Below are 11,288 nucleotides of genomic sequence, written 5' to 3'. Positions count from 1 at the left end.
GACATGGAGGCAATTATGGTGACACAATAGGAAAGGCAAAAAATAACTGCAAAGGCCAAATGAGGACATAGTTTTTCTACTTCCTCTCTGCAGGAACACTGCACCAAAGTATGATATGAAATTATAGTCATTATTTCCATAACTGCATCTCCTCAATCAAAATTAATTAAAACCAACTGTGGTTTTGAAAAGCATACTTTGAAAAGCATACTTTTTGAAAAGCATAGCTAAAGTCAAGTTAGATGAAGGAGAAGTGGCACTTGTTAATAATAAAGATATTACACGTTATCTGTTTCTTCAGAAAAGTCACTCTCAGTGAAAAATAGATATGTAAACAAACAAAGCCTGAGTTTAATAGCCCTTAGTCTTTCAGGCACATTTAGTGCTCAGACTGACTGAAGTGCTCAGTTTAGGCTTCTCCCAGTACACCCATCCACTGACATCCCTTCCTCAAGTGCTGCTCCCTGCTGTAATTATGGAATTGCTTCTCACCTCTCCTACTTCAGGACACATGGTCTGAAAAGAAATGTATCCATAGAGAAAACACAGTATATTTTCTACATAGATTAATGATTAGTACAGGCTCAGATCTCAAGATCAGTGTCCCATGTGGTCATGTAGATGTTAATTAGCTATACTGGTTTTTCTTTTTCAGCAGAGCTTGGAGAGTCTGCTGACCTCACTGATTGGAATTTGTCTCAAAAGGACAATTTTAAAGTGAATAGCTAAGGTGGAATGTACCTGGCCTGGCCAGAGCTGAGCAGGAGGTGACACCCGGAACTGACTGGGTGGAGACTACTCGCCTTTTCTGAGAGTCAGCCTTCAATGCTGGGATGTCCCTCCAGGCAAGATTACCCTGGCCAGGGTGGAGGAAGCCACCTTCATTGTACTTATGCTGATGTACCTAGCTAAGGTGGTTGGTATGGAGCAGGGAGTGCCCCCTGGAAGGAGATAAGAACAGACACCCTTCTGCAGCAGCTCTCCCCCTCCAGACAAGCCTGTCTTCAGTGACTCTTATGCTAATGGCCCTGGCCTGGCCAAAGCAGAACAAGGGTGAAGGAAGGAGGTAAGAACTGATGGCTAGGTGGGGAACTACACCCTTCTTACTGTGTCCAGTTCTAGGCCCCTCAGTTTAGGAAGGATATCGAGGTCCTGGAGCAGGTCCAAAGGAGGGCAACCAGGCTGGTGAAGGGACTTGAGCACAGATCCTATGAGGAGAGGCTGAGGGAACTGGGGCTGTTCAGCCTGGAGAAGAGGAGGCTCAGAGGAGACCTCATCACTCTCTACAACTCCCTGAAAGGAGGTTGGAGCCAGGTGGGGGGTGGTCTCTTTTACTAGGAAACTCTCAGCAAGACAAGAGGGCACGGTCTCAAGTTGTGCCCGGGGAGGTTTAGGTTGGACTTTAGAAAGAATTTCTTTACCGAGAGGGTGATCAGACATTGGAATTAGCTACCACGGGAAGTAGTGGATTGTCCATCCCTGGAGATATTTAAAAAGAGACTGGATGTGGCACTCAGTGCCGTGGTCTGGTAACTGCAGCAGTAGTGGATCAAGGGTTGGACTTGATGATCTCTGTGGTCCCTTCCAACCCAGCCAATTCTATGATTCTATGATTCTGTGGAAGCTCCCCTCCAGGCAGCCTGTTTTCAATGGCTCTTATGCTAATGAACCTGGCTTCTGTGGCAGCTGACTGACAGCTGCCCCTTTGGAACAAAAGGAACCCAGGGGTATATATGGCTGTCCATGGTGCGGCTGTTTTGGTGTCTCTTGACCCACTGCCATCTCGCATTGGACCCTGTCCAGGATCAGCACCATCTTGAAGAAACTTGCTGGACAGCTGGGCCCCTGGTGGTGACTTTCTTTATCTCTCTCTGCAAAATGTCTTTACAGGTAAGAGCATCTGTGTTTCCCATAGAAAGTTTGAGAGAGAAAATCTGGCCTCAGGAGACCACAGGGCAATGATGGGGGTAATTTCTCTTGCACGCCAGGGATTGGCTGGGAAACCCACACAGTCCATGCTGTCCACCCCACTGCAGCTCTGCCTCCTACATCTGGATCTGAGAGGGCAGGTTTCACTATGCTTTCCCAGTTTGGAGGAACTTCTTGTTCCTTTGTACCAGTTCATAAGGGCCTGTCCTGGAACTTTGCACTGAAGGTCTTCCAGCTTATACAGAAGACAGACACTCACATGAAAGCTGATTTTGATTTCTTCAGACCATCAGTCTTCATTCTGTATTGTCAGATAACTTCACAGTATACATGATCAAAAACACAGAAGAGTTGGCATGTCCAAGGATTGAAGGGCATAATGATGTAACTTATGTTCCAGCTGATTAAAAAGCCTGTCTCCTTCCACAGTCCCAGAAAAAAAAACATGCTGCACTGATGAGAGAGATAGATGTTACCAGACCACCAGCAATAGGAATCTAACAGGTTGCAGAAATAGTACTGTAAGTAGATGCCTTTGCAAGTAGAGTATTTGAGCACCAGGAAACAAGAGTGGCCCCAGTCCCTATAAGTCACTTCACTGCAAATTGGAAAACTCCAATTTCACTTGACTATTGAACTTTCCCTCTTTCAGAAAATCTCTGTAAATTAGATTCTCTCTTCTGCTGCAACATCCGTGAAAAAAATTAAGCAGAAAAAAAGCAGAAATTCTAGTGCTGTATTTGATCCACAGTAATCTTTGCCTGTTAGGGTGAAATGTGTTAATAGATACATTAAAATCTGTATTCGAAGCCCTTCTATAGTAGTTTACGACATTTTGATGGTGAACTGTTCAGGTTAAATTGAGTTCATACAGAGAAAAACACTTAGGGAAAAAAATTTTTGTCCATCCTTAGATGAACTCTGAATAGCACCAGCTTCCCTCCATTCCAGAACAGGAAATTTTACATTAGGAGGACAGTATAAGGCCTTTCCTTCTTCCTTGAATCTACTTCTTGCTATCTCCATAAAAGTGCATTCAACTGCAGTCATGTTACAAGCTTCCAAAAGCAATCACATTTTCACAGAGCTGCTACAACTCTGCACTCGATGAAAACCAAGGTTCCTCCTGCCTTTTTACCTCTCCATGTAGGCATGGGTACCTGTGGCAGTGCCTTGCACTCCTCCAGCCACATTACTCTTTCACAGCAAGGTGATAAGAAGGAGGAAGCTAGCTTCCTGGAATAAGAGGAAAAAGATAATAGTGCAGAAACATAACATCAAATATGAGATATTTTATTGTTGTTGTAGCTACCTGCTCCTAGCAATTTTTTTGGCCCTTTGGTCATCTCACGTAGGATTCAGAGCTGTTCTAAGTTAACAGTGCTGCATAAGCCCCTGCATATCTCGGGGTGTTTGTGTTTGCTTCCCCCTGGGGAGTACTGCTCTCTTTCTGATAAAGAAAAAGATAACCTTATGCCAGCAAGAAAGAAATTTGGAAACTCAGCTGCATCTCAGCTAAATCCCCAGCTGAGATTAGAACTGAGTTTGAACCTCAAAGCAAGAGTAAATCTGAATTTGTATCCTCAAGTTATGCTGGAGCTCAGTGCAGGCAGCCGAAAATCAATGCACTAAAGCTAAAAGCTTCAGTATACCAAGTTACCCAGCCAGCTTGCTCCTAAATTTTTCACCTCTTCTTTGTCTCTGAGCAGCATTTTTCAATCAGTGACATACTTGTGTCACAGGAAGCTATATATCCTCACAAACAAAACTGAGGACCCTCATTAACCTGAGGAATTAATTTGAGATTTTGGCCATTATGCAAATAAGAGGTACAATTTGTTCTCTTTCTGTGTAGCATTATTGATTTATGCAATTACAGGTTAGTCTCAAGAACATAATTTTTAATTATTAAAAAAAAAAAAGCAGTTGCGGAGTTAAAAAAAAAGGAAAACAAAACTGGAGTTTTTAATAAAGAAAAAAGTAGGTGCAACTGAACCTAAAGGTCCGATGTGGTAATTATATTGACCATTCATCTATTATAAGCTAATCACTGTGGTAAATTAGATGGAATGAATGACAATTTCTTGTCCCAGGACTGATTACATAAGTAAAAAAAGTCTTATTTTTATATCAAAAAAATTGATTATTCATTTGGGATTTTGTTCAATAATAGAGTTTTGAAATACCTCAGATCATATTCTTTCTAAAATCTGTAGTGACACATCCTTCCAAATAGATTATTTCTCATCAGCTCTTTCATACATCTTGAATCCAGCAATGAACTGTCTGCCACATGGGACAGGGAGTGAGGTCTCCAGCCACCTCCTTAGGCAGGCTGCCACCAGGTCTGCCAGGGCAGACCCAGAGCTCCGCATGGATCTTGGTACCTGCTGCTGTGTTTCTCTGCACTGGTCTCACATCTTTCATATAGCATGAGTAATAAGCTGAGGGACACATTAAAAATCACATATTTAGAAAATCCTTTTTCCTTGCAGCTTGTGGAAAAGCTTGCAGCAAGCCAAGAACAAAAATAAATCAGCTGAGATGCCGTTAATGCAGCAGTGGTAAACCTAGGGCACAGATGCTGGCATCTGACATGGTGCTTCATCACTGGCACTTTGTACAAGAGTTGGGACTTCTCTCTGTCACTGCTAAAGTAGCAGGATATTCAGGCAGGAACACAAGGAAGCAAGAAAATATCGAAAGGTGGAGGAAGGAAGAATCCTTGGATATTTCTTTAGGATGTTCTCCAAGCATCGTCAAGAAGAGGTCAGGGCTGAATGTTAGCAAGAGCAACTGGTTTGAAAATAACTAAACACTCAGAGAGTAAGAGAGTCATCAGCAAGCCTGTATTCCTAAAGAAAAATTAAAAATCTGGTTAAGATGTGCTGATGGCTTGCTTTGAAATATTGTCAAGTTTCTAGGCCTTTTGGTAACTTGTAGCAAGTTCAATGGTGTCACATTTTCCAGTAAGACAAAAAACACTGTTTTAGGGTTTCATCTCTAAAAATCAAGTCTTCCCTTCCTCAAAACCTGAATGTTCTCTGCAGACTTAAATATTTCAATTTTGACTCCTCAGAAGCAAGAATGGAGACTTTGAACTGGCTAATACTGAGCACTAACACTCTGCATAACTAAGTTTTTAAGAAAATCATCTAGTTGTTTCTTGTTGTTAACTTATTCAGAAAAGTATTGTTTTACTTAATCATTGCTGAAAATGTTTGACATTCCCCTATAACTACATCATGTGATTACATCAACCACCTTACCAGGAATAAAAGTCTTTAATTAACCTGTAAGTTAAGTTAAATAGATATAATTTAAAAAAAGAGGCAAAACTTCATAAATAATTTAAGATCTGGTTGTATTTCTCATTATGATCTCAACTATTCTGCATGCCATACTGCTTATTCTGGAGCCATCCCATGCTTTTTGACAAAGGCATTTCAGCCCCTTAACGAATACACATGGTTAGAGTCATCCTGGTCACATAAATTCAGCTGTTTATATGGCATCGCTCTAACAAAACACAATGTAAACACTGCTGCATGTATACATGTGTAAGTTCTAAATTTTTAAAACAGTTTGCCACATTTTCACCACTAAAAATTTAGTTTCCAAGAAAAAATTTATTTTGGTTTTAAAAAAATTCAAGTCCTTAACACTTATTAAGATATCTAAAAAGTAATCACTACAAACCCAAATTAATTTCCCTTTTTAAAAATGACTCTTTTTTTTCTCTCCAACACAGAACAGATATTTTTTTTTTAATGGAGACTTTAAGAATATTGAGGCAGCTAAGAGAGATTCACTTACAGAGGCTTTAGTGAGAAAATGCCAACACCTAATGGAAAGCTATATGTAATAAGAAATACCCTTTATTGAAAGAAGGCATTGTGCATGATGTAGTTATAGTCACGTTGATAGGCTCCTTTACTGAGTACCTTTGGAGATACTCAGAATTTGACCAGAAAATGGGGCCAGGTGACCTTCAGAGACTCTTCCAAACTGAATTATACTGTGACTATGAATTTTAGGTTTTACAGTCTAATAAAACTGAAAGATTAGTATTTGCCTGTAGTTTTGGACACTTATACTTTAATTCAAGCAAATCTGAATGTGAGGCACACTTAACTGGGAGCACTCTTCAGACAGGGACTGGAACAAGGAAGAAGCCTCTAAACCTAACAGAAAAAGGGCTCTCACCATCAATAGGAGTTTTGCCCAGGAATCTAGAGCTGCTCTTCAAAGTCAGCCTGACACCTGTTGTCTTTTTGCATGTTGTTTCAAGTTTAAACATCTCTTCAAATACAATTTTGCACCACAAGAATAAAAAAATATTGCCCCTCAGTGCAACTTTCAGAATGCAGATTGGTTTTTAGCTCACTGGGGCTCCAAAATGTTTTCCTAAGCATTTTCTGTATAGAATGAGAGGAGGGTTCACTCAACCCACCAGCTGAACAGTTTATTTTATGGGTGTTTACGTTAAGTGGTTACAGTTGGATTAGTTAGCTAGTGAGCATGGCAGCCCAAAAGGATGATGAGCAAGATGCTGCTACCCACTTGTCTGGTAATAATCTGGACAAGTAAAACTGCCCTGTACATATGCCTCCGTCCACACTGGGCACAGAGATGTATCTATCACCTGGGCTGCTCTCCAGAAGTAACCTCAGAAAGCAGAAGCCACAGAAGAGGAAAAGGGCCAAACGCATGAAGCAGCTCCCGTTGGCAGCATCCCTAGAAATGTATTCCTGATGTTTCATGCACTAGGATGCTGGCAGGTTTACAAATGGCAGATACTGATGAACACAACATTGTCATACAGTGTGATAGCAAAGAGCTGTACTAATAGGCTCCTAAGCACTACCTGATTACTTTGGCTGTCAGACTTATCTCTGTGCATCACAAGCACCTAAAAATACAAATCTCAGCTATTCAAAACATGTATGTCAGACTTCTTTAAATAAAAAAAAAAAAAAATAAATTTAAAGTACACCCACTGAAATCAAGCCTTTCCTATAGCTGATGAAAGGGATGAAGGCAGTCTTTGCTGAAGAGGATTGCCTACTTCTTGAGCACTTAGCTTATCGATGATATCAGGAATACTACTTACCTGTGATGAAGGCAGACTGTTCTCTAACACGTAAATCTCCTATCTCAAGGTTCTCACACGGGAAAGCTATTTAATCACAGAAAAAATCTGCTTGTGTTTAAAGAAGGTAGCCAAAAGTTCAAAAATAGTTATAAGGTAGGTCAAACACAGCCAATGCATTAACTCATCACTCGCCTTACTCCCTTTAAAACTGAAATAATAATTTTTATTTCAGGAAAAAACAGTATAGCAATAAAATCTTTTCATCTGCATGTGCTTTCTGTCTGGAAATTAATCCTGCATATAGATACACAATATAGTTCTCAAATAAGCTATCTGCTTTACATCACAAAATGAACCATTCCCTGTTTTCATAGAATCATAGAATTGGCTGGGTTGGAAGGGACCACAGAGATCATCAAGTCCAACCCTTGATCCACTACTGCTGCAGTCACCAGACCATGGCACTGAGTGCCACATCCAGTCTCTTTTTAAATATCTCCAGGGATGGAGAATCCACTACTTCTCGGGGTAGCTAATTCCAATGTCTGATCACCCTCTCGGTAAAGAAATTCTTTCTAATCTCCAACCTAAAACTCCTCCAGCACAACTTAAGTCCATGCCCTCTTGTCTTGCTGAGAGTTGCCTAGGAAAAGAGACCACCCCCCACCTGGCTACAACCTCCTTTCAGGGAGTTGTAGAGAGTGATGAGGTCTCCTCTGAGCCTCCTCTTCTCCAGGCTGAACAGCCTTAGCTCCCTCAGCCTAATTTTTTTTTGCTGATTTTTGAGGGGCTGTCGGTTATCTGTGTTAAACATAAAGGAATACTTGCTATTTGAAATCCCAGATGGCTGACAATCACTTCTTAGGAATCTGAATAAAGTGACTGGAATTACTCAGAATAGTGAGTAGATTGGATTACCCTATTGTTCCATTTCTAAAATTAAATGAAGATAAGAAATAAGATTTCAGTTAGGTAGATGCTAATGTCTGACCCTGACTGAGACTCAGGTAGACTCAACTTTTGCTACTTCAAGGAATGAATTATGATACTCCAAAATAATGGAGGTGAAACCGAGGTTAATCTGAACAGCATTTTAGGAAGAAGAGATGAGAAACTCCAAGCAGATGGAACATGTTTAAGCAGAATATAAAACTTAGTTGAAGCAGATTTTTATTGATACAGGCCTGCCAGAGAATACAGATCTTGGATAAAAGTGATTATGAATGCTAATAACTGCTGTTTACATAGCCCGGAATTAACATGTTGCCAAAAAGCAGTTCAGTTGGCTTATATATATTTTTTTTAATCAGGTGTTTACTCTCTTCACTCAGAAGTAGAGAGACTACATTCTTCTTCAGCTTAATACTTTATTTCATATTAAGGTTCTTATTTCCCCATAATCAGCAGAGCTGCTTCACAGCACTACAGCTACGCTTACTTGTGCTCCAAGTACAAAATATAATTTAGGAGGGGTTTTTTCTCTAGTTTTTGAACGTTATTTTTTTAAGGTGCATAATACTGCATTTTTTTCAGAGAAAACAATTTCCCACCTCTGAAAAAAATAATTAATTTTGAGAAAAAGATCTGCCCCATCAGAAACGTATGACAGAATTAGCAATTCAGTATAAAGAGATTCAAAAAGAGGGACTGAGACCTGTTCATACCTGCACAGAGGGATATAGTAACAAAACCTCAAGAGATAAAAACATGGAACTAGAAAATGAAACTTCAAAGCAGTTCTGCAATTCTCCAACATAAACTGATATTATTTTTTAAAAGGAATGATGATGGGAACAAGAAATCTGTGTACAACTTGTACTATATTAAATTATTAATATCTGAGACATTCATCTCTAAAGCACCCTTCTTTTAAAGCAAAAAGCAGTTTTGCTTTATCTGTTACCATCAAAGATGAGGAAAATATGTAACATGACTGTCTCAAAGGTAGAATAAAGATTCCAAAAAACAAACATGGCACCTGGAGTTAGGTTTGATGGGAAAATTTTCAGTAGCTATTTTTACTTATTCAATGGATTACACGGATATATTTGGAGTCTGCTGAAGCCATGTTTACCAAGTAATTTAACTGACTTTCTTTACTCTCTTTAGACAATTACATTATGAGTTAAGACCAGTCTTTAAATTGTCATTTGCTACTACTGCACATGGTCTATTGAGTGTGGAGTTCCAGCAAAGATCTATGGGAACACACAACTATCACAAACTTGTCAGACCTTATCTTGAAAATACCCACTGGACCTGGATCTTAAAACAGATTTAGTAAAAAAATTGCTAATACCACTAACTGCATTCTGACTGTCAGTAACTATGCTGGGTAATAAAGATTACTTGTGTAGTAAATGAGGTTCAACAGAGGAACAGAAGCAGCCCTGGAATGAATTACAGGAACAGCCAAGGAAGCAAGCCAGCTCCCTTCTCAAAGCCACCTTTTCTAACATAACATAAAAACATTTACTAACATAAACAATGTCTTACCACAGGAAAGCATTGCAATGTTTATACAAATTTCCCGTGGGGAGAACATGAAAGACAGAAAAAACTATATACAGCAGATTAGTCACGTTGCTAAGTGCTCTGCTGGGGAATGCTCTGACCCACTGGTAGAATTAGAGGGAATGGTCCAAGACCAGTTATTATCTATCAAAAAAATAATAATAATAAAAAAATCAAACAAGCTTTTTAGACAACAATGAGTATATAGAGAGTGTGAGTAAATACAGAACAAAAACAGCCAAGTAAATCTTTACCAGCAGGGAGCTGAGGAAGAAGCCCAGTGGTGACTGAATACCAAATTTCCCTAACTTACCCCAATTAAAGAGATAAAAATAAGCTCTAGCAGTCCAGAAGACTGCAGTGTGTCCTGTGTTATTACTGCCTGTACACAGGTGTGACAGTTTTGAGACTATGCCCATGTCAGCTTCTCAATTCCACAATTCTATTCGCTTTGGAAAATCTTTAGTACAGACTGGAGCATTCATTCTCTAATAGTATCTTGACACTCTGGCAGAGACCATGTCTGGAAAGCTCTGTCAGAGAGATCAGTTCCCACAATTACTGAATGGTGGAAAAAGAATAGATTTATTTCCTGAAAAGCCATTAACTTTCCAGTGCATTTCTTCATAGAAAGTTGTTTGAGTAAGAGCCTGCAAACACAAATATAAAAACTGCTGTTTCTCTTGCTGCCAGTCCCAAACTAACTGTATCATGTGTTTTAAAGGTAATTCCTTTTGAGCCAAAAACCCAGTTCACTTCTAAAAAGAAAAGCCTGGAAGGAGGAAAGAACCTCAGAACCAGCTTCTAGGAAACCTGTGGCTCTACTGAGAGAGCAGAGAGAAAAGCCAGTACTTGACACAACTTGGGGCACAGACATCAAACAGGCAGATGACCTCTGAGGGAGCCATCCCAGCCACAAGGAAGTTCAGAGTGTCTGCACCAAGAAAGGGACAGCAGATGTGAAAGGCTGCTCTAACCACACCAAATACAATTTGGAGACCTGGACTTGGACACAGGGACTTGGAGCAGGTAATCAGGTACTGGATCTCTTCATCTCTGTCCAGACAGCAGAATGGTTTGTGAGAAACATTATCATCACTCTTGCATTTTCAATTAGGTGCTTCGTGACACATTTGAAGAGGGAAGAAGTTCCCTGAAACCTATTTTCACTTGTGTGAGTACCTAGTTTCAGCTAGGATGCTTAAATTTTCTCCATTGTCCTCAATTAAAATCATGTCCTACATAGTGTCTCCCAATGAGCTGATGTTGGCAAAGCCAATTAGCTTTTGTCTGGTTCATTACGCAAAGTAGGAGATCCTGTTTGGTATTTTAACATCCATCTTGTTTTCTTCTGGGTCTTGTTTCTTTGTTTGCTAGTTTGTGGTGTTTTCTTGTTGTTTTGTGGGGTTTGATTTTTTTGTTAAGTTTTTTTGTTTGTTTCTTTGTGTGGGTTTTTTCAGAGAGCGTTCAAAATTTTAGGCCTATGATCTTATGCTCTTAGCATATTTCAAAACTCTCATTTGAAATGGTTTGCAAATCAAGTCTGGAGTGCCAAACCTAAGTATTCCATTTTAATAATTTCAAAAAATAATTTCAGAAGTCAGTGCTCTGTGCTTTACCACATATAAAGTATATCTGTTTGCTACATATCTCCTATAAAAATTTAAGCTCATGCTCTTGAAACGTAAAAGTGCTAAGAAAAGCTGGGACACCTACAAGATATAAAAAATTTTAGAGCTGTAAGAATTCA

The sequence above is a fragment of the Calypte anna genome, chromosome 8 (assembly GCF_003957555.1).
Source record: "Calypte anna isolate BGI_N300 chromosome 8, bCalAnn1_v1.p, whole genome shotgun sequence".
NCBI classification, from domain to species: Eukaryota; Metazoa; Chordata; class Aves; order Apodiformes; family Trochilidae; genus Calypte; species Calypte anna.
Note: the sequence above shows the minus strand (reverse complement) of the source record.